Consider the following 12148-nt stretch of genomic DNA (forward strand, 5'->3'; position numbering starts at 1 on the left):
GTCATTTTTTATGTTTAATTAGTTATTGAAAGAGTATGGGCTTAGGAGTATTAGAATGGTAAATATTCTGGGGTTGAGCTGATTGAGTTAGGATGTATGGATAGAGGGTTTGTGCGAGCGCCGTAGACATAGTTTTGGGATCCCTGCAGGCTCTAGGAAATAGGTAAGGTGAATAGATTATGTCAGACATTTTTATTAAGTTAACTGATTAAATTATAGTGTGACTTCGGAAATGATATATGAGTTGCCTGGGTATACAGATTGGAAATAGGAATTTTGAGAAATGATATATATATATATATATATATATATATATATATATATATATATATGTTTTGAGAAAGTTGGGTTATTGGGTTGAGTAAAACCATAAAGATAGTCACAGAAATATTTTCAGCAGAATAGTTGTAAAGACTCGAAAAATTATAATGATTAAATAATTAGGAAGATGATAAATGGAAAAGATAAATAAAGAATAAGGGAAAAAGAGAAGATTTAAAAGAGGAAGAACAATAGACCTCGTCGATGAAAATCTCGTCTTCGTCGACAAGTGTTCTTCTAGAGATCGTCGACGAAGTTCAGTTCCTCGTCGACAAAGAGATCTCGAATGAGTGAATTTCAGATTTTAAGTTTCGTCGATGAACACATCCTCTCATCGACGAAGTCCCTTTCGTGACTCGTCAACGAATCCTGTCTTCTCTTCGACAAAGCCATGTGGCAACATCAAGTATAAATAGATCCAAAGTTGCTTCTTCGCGAAGAAATCTTCTTTTCTCCGTTTTTTCTCTCTCTAGAACGTTTTCTTTGCTTTCTCTCTTCAAATCCGACTCAGATTTAGTCTGAATCGATAAACGGAGACCGCTACGGTGTTCTATGAGAGATTCTCTACACATCTAGGTAAGTAGATTTCTAAACTGGATTTTTTAGGAAACGCTTCAAAGTTGAGGTAAGGGTTAAGATTCTTAGTTTTTGAGATTTAAATGTTTATTTGAGGTTTATAGGTTGAGAATATGCTGAAATAGTAGGTTATTTGGGGTTTATTTGATTAAATTAGGTTTTTTATCCAGGGTTCGAGTGAGCGTCACAGACATCATTTTGGGGTTCCTATTGGTGTAGTTCAAGAAAGCAAGTAAGGGGACTATATTAAATTCGGGTTTTTATGAAATTAACCGGTAAAAATGGAAAATTTATGTATATATGTATATAAGTTTCATATGAGTTCTGGAAAGCCAACAATTTAAATGGTAAATTTCTAAGCCTAGAATTGTGTTATTAGTTATATTTGCAAAAAAGGAAAGATAAAATGACATATTTTCTAGTTAATTGTGTAAGAAATTAAATGTATATTTTTAGTGTATTAACGATGATTATAGTTGGCTTATTTTCAGTAAACGTATGATTATATGTTATTAAATTGTGTGGCATGAGTAAAAGGAAATTTCTGTACTGAATTATGATATATGTATCCGATGTAGGAAATACTAGAAATGTATTGATAATCAAAATGGGATATAGTTTATTATGCATGTATTTGGGAATGTTAAATGATATTGTATGGTTTGAGAACTCTAGTAAATTGGAAACTGGAAAATGGGTACAGTACTATTGCAGATATATTTGGCGGAGCTAGTGCACCCACACATCTTAGATAAAGTGTGGAGATGGGATGGTTGATTATGCTAGGAAGGGTAGTGTCCCCCTGGAGTCTAGACCATTGTGGGAGCAGCCAATCGGACCTACAAATAGTAGAATATGGTTGATTTAGCTCTGGTAGGCCAACTAGAGTTAAGTCCATCCTTCGAGCTGCATAACCCGTCATGGGGCGGAAGCATGACTACGATCTTTGATCGTATAGAGAGTTCTAAATGCTAAATTGTTATTTTAACCATGGTTAATACGGAAAATGACAGATATAAGAACAATGTATATGGAAACTGGAAAATGGAAATGATATGGACAAGAATGATATGGAAACAGATTATAACAAATATGGAATATGAATATGAATGTAATGAATGATACGGAAATAATAGATATAGAGTAAAGAAAGAAATGTATTATATATGGTATTATTATATGTATTTGGGGTGGGGTATACTCTTCGTCTGAGGGCTTGCTGAGAAAGGCGAGTGCCCTCATAGGTATCAGATGTAGCTGTAGGCTACATAATGTGTTAAGGCAGGGGGAAGTTACTTGTATGGACGGGTAATCTTCCCTATTCTCGAGAACTTCCGTTGGTAAACTTTTGTATGAATGTGTGAGTACGAGATAAACTAATCACCTGAGAGCTTATTAAGTAAGGTAAGTGTCTTGATATGCTTCAGTAGTAACCGTAGGTTGCTTAAAGTATCAGAGTAGATGGTCACTACTTATATGGGCGGGTAATCACCCAAATCTTTGGGAACTCTCGTTGGTAAAATACCTTGCATGTGTTTGAGTAGGAACAAAAAATGGTTTTATAATTATGGTTTCATTTGAAAATAATGAATATGTATGTATATTATACATAAATCTTATGTTGGCCACACATTGCTTTAATGTATTCCATCCTTACTGAGATGTGTCTCATCCGATAGTTGAATTTCATCTTTTTTAGGACCTCCACGGGATCGAGCTTAGAAAGTTTGGGCTGTTGTAGCATTTTTGTAGAGAGAGAGGGTATAAACTTTGATTATGTTTTTGGGTTGTAATATATTTATATAGGTATAGAAACTTTGGTATATTTTGTTAAGGATATGTTGTTATTTCCGGTGCGTAATTGATATAGAGCCAAGTATTATGATATCAGATACATGTGAGATATATCAAAGATATATTTCGTATAACACTCCGAACCCTAGTTTTAGGTATATATATGATTTTATACAGTACGGATTTATACAGAATGACAACGTTCTATATAGAACTACAGTATAGTTTTTATACAAAGTTATAGTGTCTTATAAGGACTACAACTTTCTATATAGAATTATAGTACAATTTTTATACAAAGTTATAGCGTCCTATAAAGGACTACAACGTTCTATATAGAACAACAGTACAACATCTGATACAGAATTACATAATGATAGTGTTCTATATAGAACTACAGTATGATAATATTTTATACAAAATTATAATATTTCATTGATTTTATATAGATTTATAGTATGATAGTTTACAATGATTTGTGAATGAAATCATCATATTATATTGTTTTATAAATCGCATTATATGGTTTAAGAACCCTGATGAACCATAGCTAAGCATGGTACCGTACCTTCATAGATACTAGTGCAACCATACTTCTCAGATAGAGTGTTGGTGGTATATAGTCGATTGTGCCATAGAAGTGTAGAGTTACCCTCTAAAGTTCGGACCAGCTGGGTAGGCTAATCATACTCATAGTTACAATACAGATACAGATACAGATACAAATACATATATAGTTGACTTAGCTTGGTTAGGCCAATCTTGGCTAGGTCCAGCCTACGGGGCCGCACAACCTAGATCATACGGGGTTAATACATGATGTTATTGTTTATCTATCCAAGACAGTTCTTCTATGCATATATGCGTATTTACTTATATAGAGTTATTGTTTTATACAGAGTATAATGAGAAAGGAAAGTATGTAATTTTGAAATATATTTGTATATATGTGTTTACAGTTTTACATGATTTCATAGTGAAAGGAAAAGTAAATTATGGTTGTATATCTGGAACACTAAAACTCATATTGCCACAAATTGATAATAACCTATTCCCACTTATTGAGAGGTGTCTTACCCTAAGAATTCAAACATTTCAGGAGATCCACACAGATGAGTGGAGCGAGCTCCAAGGTAGAGAAGGAGATATTGGTACAGTCTTAGATTCAGGGTAAGTATTTGAGTTAGGAGATATGTTTTTTATAATCCCTAGGACTTATGATGACTTTTGGGGATATATGTATAGTTATGTTTTGATGGATGATTAGAACTCAGTTATTATATAAGAGATTCAGGTACTTTACGTTTTCTAACTGCATAGATAGTATGTATTTATAGACAGGTATATCCGCGGTACCTCACTTTGGGTCCGGGTTGACTTTGTTGATATTTTGTAGTATTAAAGTATATTATGTGAAAAAAATATATAACAGAATTTTTGGGTCGTTACAGTTTGGTATCAGAACTTAGGTTGTTAGGTTTTGTAGACTTTAGTGCACAGTGAAAAGCAATACCAGAGTATAGGAATGGATCTTGATAAGGACAAGAAATGGGTAGATCAGATTTTTAGTAAGTCATTGTTGGAGGTTAAGATGAGGAATTAGGGTTTTGTCTCACAACCTAGAGGCAGGACTTCCGTGACGGTTTATGTGATTTTCTTGGAATGATGATTTCAGGAAAGCAATGGTAAACTATCGTCGGTCTTTGTTTCTGAGTAGTAAGACAAAACCTTAAATTAGAGATAAGGATATTAAGTTGATTGGTGGTGAAAGGATATTTTAAGATTTATAGTTAGATTAATGTATTAGTTGTGTTATGAAGTTAGGATTCTTAGACTATGTTGTTCTATTTTTAGGATTGGCCTTGGGAATGACAATACAAATGCTGGTGGCGATAATGATGCACGACCTTCCAGTATGGGTGGCGGTGATTCTAATGTGGTATTGCGCAGTGTCGCTTAGCAAGTAATGGCAAAGATAGCAAGAAATTCAGAGAGTAGGGCTGCCCACTAGCTCACCGAGGTTGTACGATCGAGCAGTTTAATCAAATGAATCCCCCATCATTCTCAGGAGGAGCCAACCTACTCGTGGCAAAGGACTCGGTTTAGGAGATTAAGGAGACATTGTCAGTTCTCCCTTGCACTGGTGGAGGTTAGTGAAATTGCTGGAGGAGCAAAGGTCGGTGCCTATAACTTTGACCTAGAGCTGCTTCAAGGAGATATTCTTCAAGTAGTATTTCCCCGCTACTACCAGAAATGCTAAAGCAGCGAAATTTCTGAATTTGACTCAAGGGCACCTGACAGTCCAGCAGTACACAGTCAGATTTGTAGAGCTATCTCAATTTGCTCCATATATGGTGCCAGATGAGGAAAAGAAGGCAAGGAGATTTAAAGAGAACCTAAGACAGAGTATCCATAAGCAAGTGGTGGCATTCTAGGTCTAGACTTTTTCAAAGATAGTGGATAAAGCCACTGTGATAGAGACCAGCCTACAGAGAGGTGCTAGAGTACAGTGTCAGAGGAAGAGACCTATGCCCTCTGATTTTTGAGCAAGCACTAGTCAGGGTCAGCGGAGGAGATATGATGGGAGCCAGCGGCAGGTAGTGGGACGCTGAGCCCCTTAGGGTGATCTAGCACCCCCTATTTGTATTAGGTACGGTTGGAGGCATTGGGGGGATTGCCGAATTGGGTCGAATGCCTACTATCGGTGTGGTCGGCCTAGCCCATATTATAAGAGACTTTCAGGCGCCAGTAGCTAATGCACCTGCTCGTAATCATTATTGGGGAAACAATCAAGCACCCTAAGGTGGCCAGCAGGAATACCGCGCAGGCGAGGGTTTATGCCTTGACATCGGGAGATGCAGAGGCGGCCGGTGATGTGGTGACAGGTATCATTTCTATATCTTCAAATAAAGCTGTTGTTTTGTTTGATTCAGGTGCCACCCACTCTTTTATATCTTTGGGATACATCAAGTTATGTGGGATAGAAACTCAAATGTTAGACACCGAACTATCAGTAGCCACACCGACAGGATCAATAGTGATGTGTAGAAGGGTACTTAAAGACTGTCTAGTGGATATTCAAGGAAAAATGCTACCAGCCAATCTAGTGGTATTAGATATGTATGGGTTTGACATGATTTTGGGAATGGACTGGATAGCCACTAACTATGCCAGCATCGACTATCATATGAAAGAAGTAGTATTCAGATCTCCTGGGGAGTAGTTGTATATATTTGTGGGGTCATACGTGCATTCTTCACCACAGCTAGTATCAACTATTCAAGCGAGGAGGCTACTCCTGAAGGGATGTTAGGGGTACATAGCTTGTATTAAGGAGGTGCTGAAAGGAGAATTGAAACTTACAGATATTCTAGTAGTAAGAGAGTTCTTAGATGTCTTCCCAGAAGATTTACCTGGATTGCCTCCCGACCATGAGATTGAATTTGTTATTGATCTACTTCTAAGGACGGTGCCGATATCTAAAGCTCCCTATAGATTGACTCCAACAGAGTTAAGAAAGTTAAAAGAATAGTTGCAAGAATTACTAGATAAAGGGTTTATAAGACCTAGTGTATCGTCCTAGGGAGCACCAGTTTTGTTTGTAAAGAAGAAAGACGGGATGATAAGGATGTGTATCGACTAAAGAAAAATAAATAAAGTGACAGTTAAGAACAAGTATCCTCTCCCCCGTATTAATAATTTGTTCAATCAACTCCAAGGAACATGAGTTTACTCAAAGATTGGTCTTCGATCCGGGTACCATCAAGTGACAGTCAAGGTAGAGGATGTTTCAAAGATAGTATTCCAAACTCGGTATAGCCATTATGAGTTTTTGGTCATGCAATTCAGACTGACGAATGCTCCTACGACATTTATGGATTTGATGAATGTGATCTTCCATCAGTATCTAGTCCAGCTTGAAGTGGTTTTCATTGATGATATTTTGTTCTATTCGAAGAGTTCTGAGGAGCACGAAGATCATTTGAGGATGGTGCTACAGGTGTTGAGAGAAAGAAAGTTGTACTCTAAATTCAAGAAATGCGAATTCTGGCTTAAGGAAGTTACATTCCTTAGACATGTGATATCTGGAAATGGTATCTCTGTAGATTTAAACAATATGAAGGCAGTAGTTGATTGAGCGAGACCGAAGAATATTTAGGAGATCAAGAGTTTCTTAGGTCTGGCAGGTTACTATCGACGGTTTGTGCAGGGTTTTTTTTCCAAATTATCGAGTCCTCTGACACGGTTAACGAGAAAAAATGTGAAGTTCGAGTGGATCGATGATTATGAGTAAAGCTTTCAGGAATTGAAGCAGCAACTCATCACTGCACCGATTTTGTCCATTCCATCAGGAGATGGTGGACTTGTGATATACAGTGACGCGTCTCAGAAGGGGCTCGGGTGTGTCTTGATGGGACAGGAGAAAGTCATTGCATACGCTTCTCAGCAACTTAAAGAATATGAAAAGAACTACCCAAAGCATGATTTGGAGTTGGTTACAATGGTGTATACATTGAAAATCTGGAGGCATTATCTGTATGGTGGGAAGTGTGAAATATTACAGATCATAAGAGTTTGAAATATTTCTTCACATAGAAGGAGTTAAATATGAGGCGGAGAGGATGACTGGAATTGATAAAGGATTATGATTGCACCATCAGTTACCACCCAAGAAAGGCTAATGCTGTAACTGATGCTTTGAGCCAAAAGTTAAGAAGTGTCTCATTATTAGCAGTGGTTGTGCAACATCAGATCAGAATGGATTTAGAAATGCTTAGTGTGGAGCTGGTAGAGGGAAATCACTAGGTATTTATTGTCGATCTAGTTCTTCAGCCGACTTTGCTGGAGAGAATTAAGATTGCATAGATGCAAGATGTAAAATTGGTAAGGATCAGGGATAAAGTGCAGAGTGGATAGGGAGCCGATTTTAATATTTCAGACAATGGAGCCTTGAGATTTCGTAGGAAGTTGTGTGTACCTAATGACACTGGAATTAAAAAGACTATTTTGGAAGAGGTTCATTGTTCCTTGTATAAGGTACATCCAGGAAGCACGAAAATGTATAGGGATTTGTGGGTATCCTTCTAGTGGAGTAATATGAAAAGAGAAATTACCCGATATGTAGAGCAATGTTTGACTTGTTAGTAGGTAAAGAATGCGTATCACAAATCGGCGGGATCGTTGCAACCACTTCATTTTCCAGAATGGAAGTGGGAGCATATCTCCATGGACTTCGTTACAAGTTTGTCACCAGCACAGCATGGGCAAAATGCCATATAGGTAGTCGTTGACCGGTTGACGAAGATTGCCCATTTTCTTTCCTTCAAAGTTAACTATTCCATAGGTAGATTGACAGAGCTGCATATACAAGAGATAGTCAGACTGCATGGCATGCCAGTGTCCATCGTTTCTGCCTAGGACCCACGGTTCACATCTTAATTATAGAAGAGTTTACAAGGAGTCGCGGAGTCTTGGTTGACGTTCAGTACAAAGTTTCATCCTTAGGCTGATGGATAGATAGAGAGGACCATACAGATACTGGAAGATATGTTGTGGGCTTGTGTATTCGATTTCAGAGGCATCTGGATTTAGTATCCGCCACTAGTGGAGTTTCCTTCTAATAATAGCTATCAGTCCAGTATTGAAATGGCACTGTATGAAGTACTATATGGTTGGAGGTGCCGAACTCCACTATATTGGAATGAAGTGCGTGAAAGAAAAATTTTGGGGCCGAAGATTGTATAGCAGACTTCTGAGAATATCAAGCTTATCCAAGAAAGAATTAAGACAGCTTAGAGTCGACAGAAAAGTTACGCAGACACCTGCCAACGAGCGCTAGAATTTTGGTGTAGGAGATAATGTGTTTTTGAAAATTACACCAATAAAGGAGTGATGAGAATTAGGAAGAAGGGTAAGCTAAACCCCAGGTACATTGGGCCGTTTAAGATAATGGAAAGAATTGGTTCAGTTGCCTACAGGTTAACGTTACCCCCAGCATTATCCAGAATCCATGACGTATTTCATATGTCTATGTTAAAGAAATACGTCCCAAATTCATCACACATAATAAGTTATGAGGCACTGAAGCTTGGGGATACTCTATCATATGAAGAAGTGTTAGTTCATATCTTAGATCATAAAGAACAAGAATTACACACTAAGAAAAGTCCACTAGCAAAAGTGCTTTGGAGAAACCATGCAGTTGCGGAAGTCTCGTGGGAGCTAGAGGAGGAAATGCACTGGAGGTTCCCACATTTGTTCAGTGGAACTCAGAGTTACACAGATTTCATAATAGTCCAGGTAAGAAATCGATGGTTTGTAAGTATGCTTTGTGCAAATTTAGGTGTGTTTTGTAAAGACCCGGAAAAATTATAATGATTAAATAATTAGGAAGATAATAGATGAAATAAATAAATAAAGAATAAGGGAGAAAAAGGAAATTTTGAAAGGAGAATAGCAGACCTCGTCAACGAATTTCTTGTCTTCGTCGACAAGTGTTCTTCTATAGATCATTGGCGAAGTTCAGTTCCTTGTCGACGAAGAGATCCTGAGTGAGTGTATTTCAAAATTTAAGTTTCGTTGACGAATGCATCCTCTCGTCGACGAAACTATGTGGCAGTCGACAAAACTATGTGGCAACATTGTTTATAAAAAGGATCCAAATTTGCTTCTTCTTTAATCATTTAACTGGAATTTAAAACTGTACTAAAATGTATATCTGAAAATACATGCTTTTATAATAACATACTGTTGGCTCAATATAGCCCTTTCAATAGTAAATGTGCCTATATATGCCTAGAAGATACTGTCTTGTCTGTAGGACTAGCTTCGTAACGCCATCACATGCACGTATGACATGCCCCCATGACGGGTTGTGTTGTAATGCCCTAACCTGGGTCTGCCAGGAAGCACTGTCTCTCCTCCTTCACCTAGACCAGATAATAGGGGCAGGCCTTATCAAACTAATGACTGGCCCCACAAACCAACACGTGTCCTTTTCAGTGTGTTTTGTCCTCACTCACACACTTCCTGAGAGAACTTCTCAGGTGGTCACCCATCCCAAGATTGCTCCAAGACAAGCACGCTTAACTATGGAGTTCTTATAGGAAGGCTCCCGAAAAGAAAGGTGCACCTTATTGATATGGGTAGTAACATCTAGTCTTTTAAGCCTTTCATCCATGGGGTATCATATTCTCCCCCACTTATAGAACGCAACATCCTCGTTGCGAACCCACATTTCCAAACCTAGGCGATGTGAATCTCATCACACTTCCGGTTGGGTGTTGGTTCTGATAATGTGATACCCCATGGATGAAAGACTTAAAAGATTAGATGTTACTACCCATATCAATAAGGTGCACCTTTCTTTTCGGGAGCTTTCCCATAAGAACTCCATAGTTAAGCGTGCTTGGCTTGGAGCAATCTTGGGATAGGTGACCACTTGGGAAGTTTTGTCAGGAAGTGTGTGAGTGAGGACAAAACACACTGAAAAGGACACGTGTTAGTTTGTGGGGCCAGTTATTGGTTCGATAACGCCCGCCCCCCTGTTGTTTGGTCTAGGTGGAGGAGGAGAGACGCAGTGCTCCCTGACAGACCCAGGTTAGGGCGTTACAAATGGTATCAAAGCCAACACCCAGCCGGAAGTGTGATGAGATTCACATCACCTGGGTTTGGAAATGTGGGTTCGCAACAAGGACGTTGCGTTCTATAAGTGGGGGAGAATGTAATACCCCATGGATGAAAGACTTAAAAGATTAGATGTTACTACCCATATCAACAAGGTGCATATTTCTTTTCGGGAGCTTTCCCACAAAAACTCCATAGTTAAGCGTGCTTAACTTGGAGCAATATTGGGATGGGTGACCTCTTGGGAAGTTTTCTCAAGAAGTGTGTGAGTGAGGACAAAACACACTGAAAAGGACACCTGTTGGTATGTGGGGCCAGTCATTGATCCGATAAGGCCCGCCCCCTGTTGTCTGGTCCAGGTGGAGGAGGAGAGACGCAGTGCTCCCTAGCAGACCTAGGTTGGGGTGTTACATGTGCGGCCCGAATGTTGGACCTAACAAATAGTCGACCGACTAATGCTAAGTCAAACATAAAGTAGTACGATGGTGCCTACTCGATCTTTACCCGAAGGTCGCACAAAAGTTGAGTCATCCAGAATTACTACATCGGATGGAGCCCCAAAAAACCTTTGAGGAGTACTTTACCGAGGTCACCAATCGCCTTTCCCATCCACACTCTTGGTGTGTGGATTGCACCTCTACATACATTTAGCTACGGTACTGAGCTTTAACATGAGAACATAATAACAAGGCTCTACTATCATATATGGCAATTTACATCGTATAAAATTGTATTCATAATTCATTTTATAAAATCGTACATATCTCTACTACATATCTGCTGGATAATGTCTCAATAAAAACCGACATATCATATCATATTATTTCTCATATCTCATATCTCGGCATATAACCGTTACATTTCAGTATTTCACAAAACCTGCTCATTTCATGTCAATTAAAAAGTATACTCATGCCACACAATTTTCATAAGTTAATTCATAAATAAAACATCTACTTGATAAAGTAATTTTTTCTGCTAAAACTGGGGTATGAATATCTCCTAGTTGTTATTTTATTAAATATAGATATATAGCTAAATGTGGGAAAAAATGGAGAAAATCAACTCTACCACTTTAGTTAATTTTAAAATAAGCTTACGGTTCAAAATAATGATTTTCCAACTAGAAAAAATGTTCATAAGGATGTAATATACTTTAAAAATATCATACTTAAATTTAAACGGTTGGTTTCGAAAATAAAGTTGGTTAACCAAACTCTAGGCCCAGAAACTCTCGAAAAGCCATAACTAAATATTTAAAAAATATTTTAACATTCCATTTGGTTAAAACTCTTAAACATAACCGACATAATATAATCCCCTTACTTGATTCCTAGAAATAATCCAAGACGCTCGAAAATCGAACCCGAACTTTTTCATTAAGTTCTAGAATCTTCTCTGCTAGACTAGTAGAGATTTGTCCCCTGATCCTCGTGGTATCTTCCGATCGTCGAAATGGGTGACGAACGGCGAACGATTGAAGAGAGAGAGAAAGAGAGAGAGTGGGCGTGGGTTCTAGAGAGAGAGAGAGAGAGAGAGATTTAGATTTCTTAATAAGGAAGCAAACAAAAATCCTATTTATAGCCCCTTGACCCGGTCAAATTCGTCGATGAAATGATGCCTTCGTCGACGAGCCACACAAGACCGTTCATCGACGAAGGAAAGACCTCGTCTATGAACCCTAAGTCTGATATTTTCTGGACATTCTAGATCTTTTCGTCGACGAGACTCTGAATTTCGGCGGCGAAGCACAGAAGGGCCTTCGTCGACAAGAACATTGGCTTCGTCGACGAAGCCTGCTGTTCCCTGTTGGAAATTTCCTTTCTTTCTT

This window comes from Malania oleifera, chromosome 11, assembly GCF_029873635.1.
Source record: "Malania oleifera isolate guangnan ecotype guangnan chromosome 11, ASM2987363v1, whole genome shotgun sequence".
Taxonomy (NCBI): domain Eukaryota; kingdom Viridiplantae; phylum Streptophyta; class Magnoliopsida; order Santalales; family Ximeniaceae; genus Malania; species Malania oleifera.